Consider the following 17,130-nt stretch of genomic DNA (forward strand, 5'->3'; position numbering starts at 1 on the left):
GAAAAAGAAAAAGTTTACGCACCTGACCTTGTGGTTCTGATACCAGACCTCCACTTGGCGGGGCAAAATGTCTAACTTTGCGGCCAACTCCTCTTTCTCCGTCTGAAACAGTCATGCATCAGTAATTGTAATGCGAGCTTTAATTTCATTAATTTATTGAGGTTGATGAGGAACAAGACACAGCATTCTGGGGAGAAAAGCTTTTTTTGCGTTTTTTCTTACGGATTCGAGGATAGGGTTCTTTTTGAATGCTTCTTCCAGCAGCAAGGCTTGCGCCGGAGAGAGACGAAGCTTTTTTGGCTTCGTCCCTTCTTTTACCATGTCATTATTTATGGGCTCTTCCACTGCCTCAGGCGCGGGTTGGTTTATATCAATATCCCTCATATTGTGGCCACTGTTTTCTTCACGTTGAACTATACAAAGAAATATAAGTCACCACATGAACATGCACGCGCGCGCGCGAGAGAGAGAGAGGTGCAACTTCTTATCACCTTCAGCTAAAAGTTTAGAAATATAAATATTTTATTATAGAAAATCTAGAAGGCTATAACCTTCATGTTTTTATTTTAAAGTAGGAAAATACATCTTTATCTAACACAAAACAAATGATTTTTCTTAATATTAGGAGCCCAAAAGCTTATATCCTTTATAAACAATTTATACTCTTGTTTTGAGTATTTTAAAAAAAAAGCCTACCATTAGAAGAGAAGGAAATCTAAATAGAAGTGCAACATTTAATACTCATCATCCAACTCTTTTTCTACCAAATATATGAGGTTTCTGCAAGGTTCACATTTTGCAACTATCAGCCTAATATAAGCTCAAAATGAAATCCGAAGAAAAGATTATCATGTAGTAGAGAAAACAAAGATCAGAAAGTCAATCAAAGCATATTAGCCATGCAACAATGCAAATGCTCAAGAATAAACCAAAGAGAAAAGGGATCATAAAAAGGTAAAAAAAAAAATAGCATGGTGATAGTCATTTTCTAAGAAATTTTTGACAAACTTTTTATTGAATGACGGCTACCAAATTAAAGTGGAGCATTGCCTTCCCTCTGTAGAAAAACTAACACACGAAGATATATGAATTGTATAATGGTACACCTCCTTCAAAGCTATAGTTTCAAGCATCCAAAGATTTTAGATGACATAGGTTGTTTTACCTTCAATTTGCTTGCAATTGAGCTATCCAGTCCTACAAAATAGTCATCATTTAAGGTCTGCTTAGGCTATCAACCCTTTTGATCTAGAGTTTATAGTTGGTTCTTTGCCAAAAAATGAGGAGGGGGGGGGGGGAACCAAGCATAAGGCCAAAAGCTTCTTAAGAATATCAAAATATGCAGGGATGTCAAGGCACTGCTGCATAGATCACAACAACATCATAAGGATGTCATGATGAGACCATGTAAAGTGCAAAATCGAAAGAAGGGATCTAGTCTGGTCTCACCCAAGGACAGGAAAGTTAAGAGGGCAAAGAAAAGAAACCAAAGGCACTATAATATAGTTTGTTCAAAATTCTAAGGAAAATAAAGGAGAATGCCTTCCAATTTGATTTGCCATGATACATGAAGATGTACTTCATAATGAATACTGAAAATTAATTTGAAGCTATTTGAATCTTCTATATATATTAGATGATGACCAAGGTCCAGTACTATTAGTTATAGATGATTTATGGATAGAGTAGAAAAGGCCATTGAAGAAGGACCATATATATTATTGAGAAAAGAAGTTGTAGAAACCAAATGTGGAGGATTGAGTTTTTTTGGACTGACTAGAACGATCAATTTCATAGCAAAGCAAAGTAGTTCGACTGCAAGATGGGGAAGCAAACATCTTTCCATTTTCAATTTTGATTTACGAGAAGATAAATCATTCAAATCAGGAAGCCCAAATTTAAAAGGATCAACATAGTAGATGTGAACCACTCTAATCACTATAGAAGATCTATATAGGGATTCAAGAGATGAGATCTAGCATAATAAAAAGTTGAATTACATGCTAAACTTTTATAAACCCTAACTTACCTGTATGGAATCCAACCAAGGTGTCTTTTTTTTGAAATCAAGTAATTATTAAGCCCTATAACATGGCGCCACACCTTAAGGATTCAATTCATCAAGCAATCAAGGTCAAATTTCATCTTTTAGGCCTTGAATGGTCTAGTCAAGGCAAAAGAGTTTTTTCAAAAATGATTTTGGTCAAACATATTACCCAATCCAAGAAGAATAAGATGAAGTGGCTAAAAACAAAATTGATATAGAAGATGATATTTATCAATTGTAAGATTCTATGATTTTTATAATTATTTCTAATGGAAATGGAATCCGATCGAATGATACAAGGGTAGATCTCACTAATATAAATGGATACTATGTAGCTCAATTTTATGATTCATTAAAAATGAAAGAAAAGGTGATCCAAATCCTACTTTCATTTTTTTATTTTTTATATTTAAAAAAAAAGATTCAAGATGAGTCGGTTGAAGGAATTTTTCTTTCGTTTAGATAGAATCATTTTAAGATGTAATCGAGTCAAGAATCTAATAATACTTTTAAAAAATCATTATACAACAGAAAAAACAAGGATAAAAAATCTAATCTAAATAAACCATGTAACAATATCAATGCTCGAAAGCAGAACCGCCAAGAAAAGGTATATATTAAAAGATCTATCATAAAAATATAGAAGTGAGGGCAAAAGATTAAAAGAGAAGAGAAATATTCCAAACTCACCATAATTAGAAGAAGAAGATGAACCTAGAATTCCAGTGGTGAGATTTAGGATGGAAGGATCCTCCCCTAAATTCTCCATGCGATCTCCACCACAACACCTCAGACCAAAAGAAGTCAGAGCAAGAAAATGTGAAGGCAAGGGATTATATAGAGTGATAAGATTACTAGGAGAATAATGAGAGTGAGAATTTGATTGATGTCATTAAGTCATAAAAGTTGCAGTTATCATAGTTGGACACGTGTCTCGCTATATGTTGTCAGAAAATTATCGACAAGTCCCTTGTTAGGTATTGTTGTCGGGTTTCTCTTTAAAATGATTTATTTTAGCAAGATGTTTCTTTTTTTGCTGGTGGTTTCCTTAATTTCCATAATATCAATATTAATGATTTCTTATGAGCGGAACTTTGATTGGATATAGTACTTGAAATCCAAAATATGCTATGATAAGGAAGCCCGACTATTTGTCTACTAATGCAATGATGGGTTCTAGCAGTTGCAATGGTGAGAATATTGTGCATTCTTATCTTTGCTAATGCAATCTCAATTGCACTTGTCGTTTCATTGCAGGTGCAGATAGGCACGTTGGCATAAAAGAGGATATATTGTTGGACATAAAAGATATGCAAGTTGATTCATGTATAATCATTATTTTTTATTTAATATCCAAAATCATTAATGAATTGTATATTTGATGAATTTTTATTATTTTTTTGAAGCGAGGGACAAAGATCGCCCGTAGTTTAATTAGATTTTTGAGAATACACCGCTCCATAAATAGTGAATCCAGAACAACCCACATGGGAATGAAGAGTCATGTATCCCTGCTAAATGCAAATTTAGATTCAGAGTGACTGGGTAAGCCCCCTCATGGAGGACATGGAGTCAGCACCTGTGTCTTTTTCATCTTTTTTTTTTTTTTGGATATAAGCAATCCCTATCAATAGCAAGGATTTCTTGGTAGGTGGAGCCTTTTAACCGGAACTTAATTAGGAAGCTGAACACTTGATCCTTCAGTCCCCTGTCATTTTATGTTTAACTCTTATATTTAGTTGCGCACAACAATTGAACCAGCCCCCAAAAAATTATAGTCAACCAACGTAAAAATCGCATGGCCGCCTCTCCAAATCACGCAATGATTTTTCCACAATGCAGCCATGACTGCCTTCTTAATTTTTTTCTTGTTGCATGGTGCAATCTCAGTAGCCATAGTGCTAGGATCTCAAATTGTGGATTCTTTCAGCATCAATATTGCTTTTCCTTGAGATCCAGGAACATTGATGTACCGTAGAATTGGCAATATTAATCCCAGCCAAATCCATTCAAGTGATTACAAAATCCTACCTGTAGGAATATGCTAGGATTTAGTTTCCTGAATCCAGATCCCCTCTGCCAGAACTCATGCTGTCCTCTTAATTTAGAACCACTGTAAATTATTCCTCATGAACCGAGACTGCTACTTCAAGCTTCAAGGAAATGAAGGCAAATTGCCAATATCATAGTGAATTGCATGTCCGGTATTGACATTTTTATATTTTTACGAAAGAAATAATACTGCCAAAGTGGACATAAGAGTTTGATGGATTGCATATAAATAATCGACAATAAGGTCGTGAACTGCTTATGAATGAAACTTCTTTGCTTAAGATCAAAATATCTATTCAATTTTTTTGATAATATCACGTATTGTTACATATAAATAAAAAAAAAAAGAAAGAAAAAGAAGATAAAATCATTCCATTGAGCTTATCGCGCGTTACGCCCCAAACAGGCCATGCAAGCTATATAAGCACGTGACATAGTTGCAAATCCTTCGGAAGCTAGAGGAGTGCTCGGAGATGGGACGGAGAAAATGAAGCCTTACTATGGCCATTGCTCCGATATCATCCTTGTCGTTACCCTTCATGGCCACTAGAGTGGTCTATAGGGGTGCAGATGGAATATACGGGATTTGAGAAATGCTACCATATATATATATATTCTACTGGAGACGAAATAAGTATAACACACACAGACTCAAGTGACAGAGAGGGATAAGAAATAATTAGAAGTATAAAAAGAAGAAAGGTAGAAAACTCAACCAGCTCAGTAAGCCCTACCAAACCGACAACTCAAATCTCTCCAGCCTAACTGGAAAATGGCACCTTATACTTCATTAGCTTCTCACCAACACTTGAATGGGTTGGATGTTGCCTCCCAACGATTGCAAGTATGTTAGTTGGTCCCTACATGCACGGGGGACTACCTTAACACCTACCCGACTCCGTGATCTCAAACTTTCCGGCCTCCACTTTTGCGGCCACCATATACTGCTCGACCTCACTCCTTATTCCACTGCTAGGCTGTTGTCTCTTCTGTAACTTCAGCTCAGCCATATGGCGGGAGTCCCCCACCACCGATACCTCATCGGCCACCTCCATCTTCGTTACTGGACTCAATTGCTCATCAGCTATATACCATAGCTTTCTCTGCTTCTAATCACCACTACAAAATTCAGGTTTAAGCAATGAAAAATTTGACCATAATTGTTTTTAGTTTCATCAGTAAAAATGTGTAGTGACAAAAATAATTCCTTGGCAAGGTGGTCATTAAAGATCCTAGTTCAAAAAGGATGACTTGATAAAAAATTAATGACCAAAAATATGTTTTAATGACAAGTTAATGTCATTATTAAAAATCTTGTTTTATGACTAATTTACATAGGTCACAAACAAAAAATGATATAATTAGTGAAAATCCTATGGAATCGGATATATGCTAATAGTTTTAATGTAGAGAAGATTCTTATATACCTTTACAAGGGATCTCTTGGATGTTTACCAACTACTTGACTGCCATAACAATATAGGCCTTTAATATGAAGTTATGGTTTATTATATTTATTTAACACTTATTACATTATCAAATATATTCATTTCATACAAGTATATTATGATATTTTATAAATAAATTTATTTTTTAAAATCATATTATTTGATATAGAGTACTTTTTAATATCTTATATAATATATTTTATTTAACTAATTTTAATTTTCATATATTTTAAAAATAAATTAAGGACCACCAATCTAAATGCTTGGTTAAATTGATCTTCATGTAACTTTTTAATAATTCTGATTTAAACAATTACCTGATTATGGTGCATCGCTTGCAATATTGTCAAAAATTATTTTTTTAATTATCAAACTATCTTGACTCATATATATATATATATATATATATATATATATATAACTTATTCATTCAATAGATTGGGTTAAATCAAGTTGAAAATAACATATTTAACCTATCAAAAAAAATCTTGATAATTCTGATGGGTGCATGAATTTTAGTAGTTTGATGTATTTAAAAAATCTATGAACTGACCAATCAAAATCACTGGTTAGCTTGATTTTAACAATAGACTATTATAAAATCAGGATCCTCACTTTATTTTAGTAATAAACACCGCATTGCTAAAATATTATTACAAATTTGAAAATTTGTTTGATGCTATCATCTTTTTGTCATTAATGTATAAGGTTTTAATAATGATATAATCTATTCTCAAGAAATAGTTTTTTAATCACTAGTTTATAAGCTCGTCATTAATGATAGATATTTATAGTGACAATTTAAAAATATCGTTATTAAAGATACATGCATTAGTCATGAATCATAAAATTGTCATTAGTGTGTTGACTAATATTAATGCTATTATGAATATAGAGTTTTAATGCCACTTTATTAGGTCATAATTAAAAGTTATAAATCTATGGTGATAAATTTAAAATATCATCATTATAGACATAAGTTTTTATGATAAGTTACAAAATCGCTACTACTAAGTTGACCAACATTAATTTTGATATAAACTTATAATAATATAATATATCATCACTAAAAATATATATTTTTAATAACCACTCTATAAGTTTATCATTAAATATATATACTGTGATAGTATAATACATCATCACTTAAAATATAAGTTTTTAATAACCGCTCTGTAAGTCTATCATTAAAGATATATACTTACACTAATCATTTTAAAGAATCATCATTAAAGATGTAAGTTAATTTTACTGGTGAATCATAAATTCATTGTTAATAAGTTGATGAAAATTGATTTTGATACCCAAATTATTTTTTCGATTTTAAAAAGCTCTATCTAGTGATGAGTTTTTTGTGTTAAAATAAAAATAAGTTACAAAAGATTTATACTTTATAACGACATCTCATCATATCATTACAGATATTGTGCAAAATAGCTTATTACAATTGTTTTATTTTCATAATTAAATATAAAGCATTTGGTAAATTTCTGTTTTGTCATAAAAAATTTGAATTTTTATAGTATACCACTGTCCCTGCTCCGAAATGTGGTAGCATCTGGTCAGTACATAACCTGTCACGTTTTTGGCATGCCAACTCCACTGTTTTGCCTCCTCCGGTGCCTACCCAGATCTAATTGGCCGGTCAAGCTTTTGAATGGCGAAACCTGAGGCAGAGTCTCAATAGAACCAACCACCTCATCATACACGTATTATAGGTCATCAAACCAGCACATAAATGCGGTCGTCTAGAATCAACCATAAACTTAACCACACACTCTCTCTCTCTCTCTCTCTCTCTCTCTCTCTATATATATATATATATATATATATATATATAGAGAGAGAGAGAGAGAGAGAGAGAGAGAGAGGATCATATTAAGAAATGAATAAGCTCTGTTATCAAGTTGACCGGCAAAGATCATGAGAAAGATGGTCTCGTGAATGTATCTATTCGCATTTAGTTTAATTTAATACATCTATTTTACCAAAAAAATTTGAGAAAGATGCAAGGCCTTATTATTTGAAACCTTTTGTTTACATCTTTCTAACGTACAATCTTCATCCTTGTATAGTCTTCATCGTTTTGGTCTTAGTATTTAGTTGAAGGAGGCTTCAGTTTTAGATTGGTGTTGGGTGCTGTTAAGCATCGGTTATCATCAGCCAAGAGCATAAAATGTTCACATGAAGGCACATGGTGAACGTGGTGGTGGGTGGAGCCGTCTTGAGGGCTCAGAGCTCCTCAACCTCATGCTAAGCGGTCGGTTTTCTTCTATTAACGACCACAGGCATCACTTTATGTAAGCACTTTGTATCTCCATTAATTTGCTTCAGTTTGGTCCGACAAATCAAAATTCATAGAAAGGAAAAGAAAATTAGAACATGACGTTATAAGGAACTGATGTCATGCATCCAAGAGTTTAATTACGAGAATTGTTGCTGAGGGAGAGCAATCACATGATCTTGAGGCTAGGACGGTTTCCAAGCATGATGACCGTTACACAAAGAGTTTAGTAGTCACACTCTTAGCCAAATATTCTCCACTCAAAAATCAGATTATAGATTCCATGTAGCATCCATCATCTCTTTCTCAAAAAACGCCCCTAATAATATGAACGCACCTGGCCCTGTGGTTTCGAAACCAGAACCCCATCAATGTTAAGGTCAGCATTAATTCCAACACACACACACACACATATATATATATATAAAGTGGAAGGCATTTTGGATGCCGACAGTGCTGATGAGGGAATTTTGATTAACAAGCTAATGAACAAAAATAAATTAAAATATAGAAACTAATGCCTCGTTGGGGCGGGGCGGGTGAGGGTAGAAGGAAAGGGAACTTTTCTCCTCTCCCAGCAAAGATTCAACTGGGGAAGAGAGAGAGAGAGAGAGAGAGGTGGATGGGTCTTCCCCACCCCCCCGCTTCCCAACCATGATTAAAACTAATTTTAGTATTTAAACAGATAGAAATTATTAAATAAATATAAAAATTTGAAAATAATTTTGATTTCAAAGTGTATGTATATCAAAAAATATTTGAAGATTTTCAATAATCACTAGAGATATTTTGATTATAAATTTGACAAATAACAACAATAAGAGAATATTAGAAGATTAGAAACTCCTTCTCTTTAATGTATGGTATAGAATGCCCTCACATTTATCACGAGTGTCATTACATAAACCAATAACTAGCATGAATGAGGTCAAATATCTAACTTTTAATTTGTGTATTTTACCATCGCTCTGATTTTGAGAAAAATGAGTCAATATCTTTATTATTCTAACAACTTCTAATTAGTAAAATAAATGAAATCATTTGCAAAATGCAAAAAGCCAACATATCGCATACCTTTTCACTACCAAAGGACATTGGCATTTTTCTAACTTGTCATGGTACTATTTGGTAGATTATATTGCATGTGCATGAACTCAAATCACTATAGATTTTTTTTTTCTTTGTATATCATGCAACATTTTAACAGAACATATTAGTAAGTGCACGAACATAACTCACACCAAGATTTTACTCACAAAAACATCACCAAGAGTTTTGTTTGCCAAAAAAATGCCATGGAACACCATCAAATAAGTATTATCAATCACATAAAAGATTACACAATTTTTGCATGTACAAAAATCTTCCAGCACACTATTTCTTAATAACACAAAACAAACTATACCACTTGTGTATATAAAGAAATTGCATTTTTTAATAATAATTTATTTTAATTAGGAAAATAAGGTGTATAGAAGTAATATATTAAAGAATTTCATAATAAAATATAAAGTACAATTAATGGTTCTATCATAATTTAAAATAATGATTGAATAATAATATGGTAATAATATGATTAATAATATAATATAACATATATATTAATATTGATATAATATATTAGGTATATTACTGTACTAATTTTTTGTGCTAGGTTGAGGGATATTTTTATCCCCAAATTTCAATCTAAAATCACTGCATTGGGATTATCTTAGACACCCAACCTTGAGGATGGGTTTTCCATTATGGAGTTGGGCAATGATTTGACTAGAAGTATTTTGGAATTTCTCACATTGGATCACCATGCTACAATTAAAGATAATAATCTGGTTAAATCTATTCACATCATCTTTGATCTTCAGTCAGTCAATGATCATCTCATACCAAATACCCTACAAGATACATATGTTATAGATATCCGCATGCTTATATTATACAATTTACATCCACATAAAATTTAGGTGCCCATCCTCACAAGGACTTCACGACAATCTACAGACGAGCATGGGTGGCCCAGACCTCCCTTCTTATCCAAAAAAGAGAAAAAAAAAAAAAGGACAATCTGTAGACGAGTGAGTGATCAGCAGATCAACCGCCGCTAGACAAGATCAGATGGTTGACGTTTACAGGATTTGGATGCAGCCATATATTTTGAGGGATTATAGCTTCTGGACTACGTGATCCAGCCATGGATTGTCCTACGTCGGCAACCCAACGTGATACGTGCACTCCACCTCTCCTTGCTCCAATCTTTGCATCCGGAATTTAAAAAACATCACATTAGTATGTGACAACGTTACCATGCAACAATGGTTTGCTATGTGCCTATGTTGTTGGAGGGTTGCTCTATTACTTTCTTAATTCAAGATCGTGCACAAAATTAAGCATTACTCGTAACAAATTGGTTATGACTTGGTGTTTAGATGCATGATGAGCCCTATAACTCATGTTGGACCTTGTTTTATGGTTTTGAAACACATGGACCACTGCCTGGATAATTATGGATACTTCTAATTGATAAGTTTTTATAGCAAATAACTCTAGCTAGTCATAGAAATAAACCAAATTATAACGTACCTTGGCAGAACCAATGGACGCCATGCAGCTTGTTGATCCCATCTTGCCCATCAAAAGTAGGAAGGAAAAGGAGACAGATAGAAAAAGTAGTATAGGAAGGAAAATATTTCAAGTTGGAGAAACCATGCATCTCACTTAGTAAATTATTTAGCAAGGAAAACATGATCCAGAACATAGGGAGGTTTTGATCGTGATCGATACTATTTGGATAGGGAGTACAAGAGATCGATGTAGGCAAATCACTCTCTTTTACTGATTGGGGCAGGAGAGCTGGTTAGTGGTCTGTATGCTTATATAGAGTGTGAATTAGAAGTTATGGAAAAATGCCAATTAATGAATGAATCTCACTGTATTTTTCGTTTCCTAACTTGTCATCATATTCATTAATTGGTTGGTTACAGTGCACGTACATGAACCCAAGTCACTATGGGTCTTGTTCTATTCTTGTGAAGCATAAAAGTATGTAGACGAACATATAAGAAAAAAAGAGATTTAGCAGTATTTTTTTATTAATGAATTTAAAAAAATATTGATAAATTAGAATTTAAGCTATATTTTTTTTGAATTTACTAGATAAAATATTATTTTTTTTCCGACGGTCACTGTAAATACTAAAAAAATTTTATTTTTTCTAATGATCCTATCACAGCATTAGAAAAAAAATTATTTTTACTAACGAAAAAGATTTTATTTTTACTAACCGTCGGAAATAGCATTGTTGGAGAAGTTTTTATTTTTATCAATTATCAAGTTAATTATTGGATAAGTTTTTTTTTTTTTTTTTCCAGCAATCAGGTAAAACTGTGAGAAAAAATATCTAATTTTTATCTTTAAATCATCAAATTATTAAAAAAAATCTATTTTATCTGGCTGAAAAAGATATACATTATGGTAACTAACCTAAAATATCCTATTTTTCACGCGTTTAACTTCTTCTACCGTGATTTTTTTTTCAATAGTACCCTTCCTCTTTCGCGCGTGTGATTTATTTTTTTTGAGTTTGCCATTTTCTTCGCATTCTCAGAACGCGTCCCTTCCTCTTGCACGCATCCCTTCCGTCAACGACCGCCGCCCTCCTTTCCTCCCGATATTTCCATGCGTCCCTTCCGTCGACGACTGCCGCGCTCCTTTTCTCCCGACATCCCTGTGAAACAAACTCGATCTGGACTCCGTTCCCCCATCTCGCCTCCTTGGATGCTGATGGCCATCGCCTGTATGCCGTTGTCGCGGTCCATCTGATGGTGGAGATCCACGACCTCGCTGGCACATGGTTAGACTTCTTCCCCCTTCTCTCCAATTTTTTTAAAGATTTTTATTTTTTTATTTTACATAAATTCTCTGCTTATGGTTAGACTTCTTCCCCCTTCTCTCCAATTTTTTTCAAGATTTTTATTTTTTTATTTTACATAAATTCTCTGTTTCAAATCCATTGATGGGGTGGGGTTTGGGAGTTACCGAACCGGTCTACGTGAACGTAACCACGACAAGCAAAACTTCAGAAGTAGAAGAAAACTCTGTGAGTGTGAGTGCGTCGTCGTTCGGGCCTCAAGGGTAGTCATCTCTCTTGATCCTTCGGCGAGTTTGGTTTCTGATTTAGTTCCACGGTACCGTGGATCCACCACTTGGAAGAAGAAAATAATTAAAATAATAAAATTAAAACATAAGTGGTGTTATTTATTTCATTTTCAAAGTTTACATAGTTAAGTCCTTTTCCTCATGATTTAGGTTGCAGTTTTATTTTTATTTTTATTTTTTTCTTTCCATCACCTAGTTGTGTTTTGACTGCGTCATGGCTCATACCCAACTATGCTACATCGTTCTCCACCAGCTGATCCAAGTGCTTTCTAACCATTAACTTTAAATACTTGTGAAAATAGCACTGGGTCTTGAACCAGGCCTTGGCCTGGTCCAGTTTTATCAAAAGACTAGAAATGCACTTATGCTGGCCAAAAACAATGACCCAGCCTATTTTTCCACTTGGCCAAAGGATAAAAGTATCCTTGATTTAATCAGGTGCTGTTAAATATTAAAAGACATTTTAGATGTTTAATTATAATAAAAAAAAATTAGAAAAAAAAAGCCATAATTGTCCATCTCCTTCGTTCCCTTTCCATCCCTTCTCTGATTCTGTATCCAGTGATCTACTATTTTTGATGGTCCTCTCTAACTATAGCAGCTGATAGCAATGGTAGTGCAGTGGTAGATGAAATGGGCAGTTAGGGGTTTTTTAAAAAAAATTCTTTATTATAATTAAATGTTTGAATTGTCTCTGAATTTTAAACAGACCCCTATTTAAATCTAGAATACTGTAGTCCATTGGTCAGCTGAAACAAACTAGTGAGAATGTAATTGACATATTAACTATATACATTTAAGCAAATCCATGGCATGCAAGGAAATAGTGCTAACTTCTTATAGATGTATATTCTTCTGAGAAATTTTGTTAATAGTAGCTTCTACATTTTTATTATGTCATTTACATTGAATCTTTATAAAGTTGTATGCTTGCTTATCCTTTTTTGGGATCTTCATTCTCTTTGCTGAAGCTTGAAAAGGGTTGACAGGCTTCCTTATTTTGCCTACTATAATTTAATGCTTTACACCAAAATATGTTAAAATAATCTATTTTAACATATTTGTGCCTTGTTATATGGTAGAATAATTTTTGTTGCATTTATTGGAGAAGTAGATTATCATCTATTTCTATCCTACATTTTTGCATATTCTCATTTAATAGTGAAAGTGCTACTCTTGGCATTTGGACAAAGCAGTACAATTGTATGAAGATTGCATTTTATGGGCACTTGTAATTACTTACTAAAACTTTGATCAATAGTATACAACTTGTGGACAGAGCTGTTTTCTACCACATGAGATTATACATGAGTTATTTCTCTATTTTTTTAATAATTAGGAGTTAAAAATATAAAGATCTAGCGAAACATTATTGTAAGCCTATTGGTTAATCATCAAAATATATTCAATTCAGTAAACACTTTTTTTTAAAAAATTTTTGATCTTGGTCTAATTTCTAATAGTTTCTATAGTTAGGCTTCCAAATTCAACTGATTTCTTCAATCAATTGCATAGCTTCCTTATAGATAAAAGTTGACTTTAGCAATCTAGATAATGAAATCTCTTTTTTATCTTTCTAAGCATTATTACTCATATTTACAATGTCTTTATAACAATGTTATCTTTGAGTTGTCTCTCCTCATGCAGGGCAAGTAAGGCATATTTAGAGGGAGTCAATCGATTTCTCAACATTGTATTTGCCAATGCGGCTCATGGAAATAAGATTTTATGTCTATGTAAGAAATGTAGTAACAGCTTGTAGATGGTTTGAAAAGATATATCTTTTGTATATGTATCTATGTCTCATTTGGAATAGCAACCCTTAGTAATACATATGTATCTTTTGCATTCTCAAATGTGATTTAGAAGTCTAACATATTTTTTTGCCACTTATTATTATTTATATTAATATATACATGCATGAACTTCCTATAGCATCATCTCATATCTTGGAAACTACAATGTTTGCACCTGATGGATTGCATTGTTATATATTATTTTTTTGCTTGCCCTTAATTATAGCATTTTTTGTTTACTTAGGCTGACATTGGGTAAATCTAATTCTTGTTATGAATTATATTTTTTATTTAATTATAGAAAAGTTAGGATAAAAGAGCAAGGTTCCAACAAGCTTGCACCATCAAGATAAATTGATCATTTCCTATTACTTTTTTCATATATTTCACACATTTGCTTTGTATTCATACTGTATTGATGAATTGAAAACTCTATTTATAGGAAGGAAATGAGGTCATCTTAAAGAGTTCAAGATGGCCACACAAAACTGAGGTAGCACGTGGAATGCTTATAAGTAAAAATCCATCTAAGATAGTGGATAATATAATTTTAGAGACCAAATTTTGAAAGATTTATATTGAATTTGTAAGAGTGCAAAGTGAGCCATTGATCCAGACTGATGGACTGTAGCAAGTCATTGGTGATGCTATTGGGTCAACGATTGCGTGGCCCTCCACTTTTGTATACATTACAATTTCTCACTTATCTTTTTTATTAATTTTTATTACTTATATATATATATATATATATATAATTTACTTATAGACTAATTATGCTTTTCTTTCTTTTTTTGTAGATTGAACTTGCCAAGATATGATGTAAAGCTCCTAATCATTATGTTCTTTATCAAAATCTTGGCAACTATCATATATGGTTTTTTATCATCTGAAAATAACCATTTTATTTTCATTCTTAATATACTCTTAACTCTATAACAATAATAATATAATAATATATAATACTATCATATATAATATAATTATCTAAAAATAATATTTTATTATTTTAATAGAATTATATTATTATAATAATAAAATATTATAGTATAATACTTATTTTATTATTGATAGTATTCATATCTTATATTATTATATAATATAATATAATAATATATTATTTTAATATATATTAATATTATAATATATTTTTTTATTCTATTTAATGTAATATAATTTATTATATTAACTATATATATATCATATATTATCTATATTTATGAATATATATTATATACATTATATATTATAGCATACAAAATATAATATATTATAATATAACATATTATACTGTATAATTAAATATAATATTTAGGATAAATTATGGGATACTCCTTCAATTTTAGTCCAATTTCACCTATATCTCTTCGATTTTAGAAAGTATCAAACAAATTCTTCAAATTTTTGAGATGTTTCAATATAGTCCTACTATTTATCTCTGTTAACAAAATACTATTATATGGCTATCACATGATACTATTATTTTATAAAATGATCAAACTATCTTTGTCCACATCTCTTTCCTGCTTCTTCCTCTCAAATTGCTCCCCTTATCTACCTTTGACACCGACAGCTCTCCTCTCTCCTTCCCCATCCTCCTCTTCCTTCTTATTTTCTTCTTCTTCTCATCGTCCTCCTCCTCCAAGCCCTCCTTGGTGGCTCCCTCCACCTTCACCCATATCATCGGTGAACCCTCCTTCCCTTTTCTCTCCTTTCTCCTCTTCCACTTCTCTTCTTCTTCCTTCTCCAAGTCTGCCCATATCCCTCTCTATGGTGGCTCCCACTACGTCTACTCCTTCTCCACTGGTGACCTCTCCTTCCCTTCTTTCTCTTCCTTCCTTCCATTTTTTACCTCATCTTTCTCCTCCAAGCTCACTCATGACCCCTTCTTCCCCCTCCTCTTCTTCTTCACCTACTTCTCCTCCTCTTTCTCCAAGTCCGCTTGTGAGTCCTCTCCCTCTATGATAGCCCTCTCTACCTCCATTCACCTTATCGGTGAACCCTCCTTTCCCCTTCTCCTCTTGCTCCTCTTCCACTTCTCCTCCTCCTTTAAGCCCGCCCATGTCCCTCTCTGCTGTGCTCTGATACCACTTGTTGGAGGAGGAAGAAAAAAGAAAGACAGAGAAAATACCACAAACAAATCAAGATAATATGGATTGGCCTCAAACCTACCTTTAAGGGGCATGCAAGCTTCACTATGAGAGAAAAAAAATCAAACAAATATAAGAGGAACTCACTACTCAACTCTTGTATAAAGATCTCTCAATAAGAAGTTTCAAAACTTTTAAAAAGCTCTCTAAAATCTTTTTTGAAGCCTCTCTGTATGACCAGAACATCACCAGCGATCTAACGTAATAAACAGCTCATCAATTGGAGCTATATAGACTCCAGAATCATCAAAAAAGTATTATACTAGGATATCGAGTCCAAAACAAACTCTAGAACCATTCTGGACTATTCGATCGTGACTGGCTCGAACCAAAGCCATCTGATCGTGTATATTGTATCTAAATCATGCCTAAATTTGATCTGGGCCATCTGATTGCAACCAAATCGTATCAGAACTATTGGATTGTGCCTCTAATCTCTAGTTTAAACCCAGATCGAGTCTCAGTCGTCCGATCCCAACTGACTGTGACATCAACTGTCGGATCACATAAAAACACCACTACCATCAGATCTTCACCACTCCATCTGATCCCATTGTGGCCGTCGGATCACAATTAGTCCACATGCCCCCGCTGTGAGCTGCGATAAAGTGTGGTCCACTGTGGACCGTGATACACAGCGGGCCTGGGTGCGTGTGCACCTAGGTCGGCCCAGTGCACTACTAGCCCAAAGCCAGCATGCAGCCAAACCTAGCTCGCACCGGCCCGTGGGCTCCTTCGATGGCCCATGAGTCGTATCATCTGCTTCCGACCTTCTCTCATACGTATCTCCTCTATCTGGACTCCGCTTGGGCTATTCTTGAGCTTGTTGGATTTCGTTCATCATTCTGGATCTCGTTCTGGGCTTATTGTGGATCAAATCTTAAGATATTTTTTTTCAACAATCTCTACCTCGACTTGATATTCGATCTTCACTTATCTCTGAGAGCCTATGATCCATCTCGCCCCATACCCTGGAGAATGCCTACTGTCTCATGGATGGGCAAATATGAGAGTTGAGCCAGACCACTCGATCCCACCTCCATCATGGGTTGTATCCACTCTGATCAAAGATCTGCTCGAGGAAGTCTCCTACGATAATAGAAACTTCACTCTATGACGTCACCTCTCATCCTCTTGAGTCTCGCTTCTTGTGTTCGATCCACCTCACCTGGAGTTCCACCTTGCACTGGGCTCTCCTTGGCTC

This window comes from Elaeis guineensis, chromosome 13 (genome assembly GCF_000442705.2).
Source record: "Elaeis guineensis isolate ETL-2024a chromosome 13, EG11, whole genome shotgun sequence".
Classification (NCBI taxonomy): Eukaryota; Viridiplantae; Streptophyta; class Magnoliopsida; order Arecales; family Arecaceae; genus Elaeis; species Elaeis guineensis.